Here is a 1,331-nt window from a genome sequence, read left to right on the forward strand (position 1 = left end):
TAAAAGAAACCCACTCACCTCTCTCACAGCTCTCTCTCCTGCTCCTGCTCAGAGCTCAGCTGGTCTCCTCTGCCTCTGGCAAGGTGTTTCCTTAAATAGAGGCCTCCCCCAGCAGAGGTCAGGCAGCAGCTATTCAAATTCAAATTCACCCAGGCACTCAATCACAGGCAAAACAATGCCCCTTCCACTTCCTCTCAATTACAGGCAATCCCAGTCAAACAATGCCCGTTCCTCTCCCACACTCAATCAGCCAGGACTCTGCAAGAACTCTAAGTGCTTCCACACACTGCTAAACACAGTTTTCCCACAAAATATCCTTAGCTGAATTCTCTCAGCTGAAAGCAAGTAAAAGAAACCCTCTCACCTCTCTCACAGCTCTCTCTCCTGCTCCTGCTCAGAGCTCAGCTGGTCTCCTCTGCCTCTGGCAAGGTGCTTCGTCGTGTGCCCCGCCCCCTGCACCCCACCCGGGGGAACTGCGATCCCCCGCGATCCCCCCCGAAATGACCGCTGGAGCTACCGGCATTAAAGTTGTGAGTGAGCAATTTGGCTACTGCATAAATCAGTTTGCTCTGGAGCCATCCTTCCTGAGCTAAGACAAAAAGGTGTGAGCCGGAGTCTAAAAAACTGTGAGCTAGCTCACACCAACTCAGCTTAGAGGGAACACTGGTTTCAAGGCAAGGCATGAGCAGAGGCGATTTGCCATTGTCTGTCTCTGCCAAGCAACCCCGGCTTTCCTCAGTGGACTCCCATCCAAGAGCTAACCAAGGCTGACCCTGCTTGGCTTCCAAATTCTAATGAGCTTCGGCTATTTAGGTTATTGGGCTGCTACATCAATTCCTTAGGCATGCCTTAAAGCCCTGGCTGGCGACTTGTTTGTTAGCAGAAGGACCATGTTCTGAACTGAGCAGGCAGCTGTGGATCCACCCAACTCCCCAATGAGGTGACTCATGGGTAAAAGGGCTCTTTAACCTCTTCCTGTCCACTTTGCACAGCTCTGGAGGCCTTGGAAGAGCCCTTTTGTACCTCAGCCACTCTTACAGTTTGGTGTAGTGGTTAAGAGCGTGGACTCTAATCTGAGAGAACCAGGTGTGACTCCCCACTCCTCATGTAGCTGCTGGTGTTACCTTGGATCAGTTACAAGTTCTTTCAGAGCTGTTCTCACACCAGCAGTTCTTGAACGAGCTCTCAGCCCCACCTACCTCACAGGGTGTCTGTTGTGGGAAGGGAAGGGAAAGGAGATTGTAAACCTCTTTGAGACTCCTTTGGGTAGTGAAGGATGGAGTATAAATCCAATCTTATTATTATTATTATTATTATTCCTCCTGGTCAAC

The sequence above is a fragment of the Gekko japonicus genome, unplaced genomic scaffold (assembly GCF_001447785.1).
Source record: "Gekko japonicus isolate JY-2015 unplaced genomic scaffold, Gekko_japonicus_V1.1 scaffold641, whole genome shotgun sequence".
NCBI lineage: Eukaryota > Metazoa > Chordata > Lepidosauria > Squamata > Gekkonidae > Gekko > Gekko japonicus.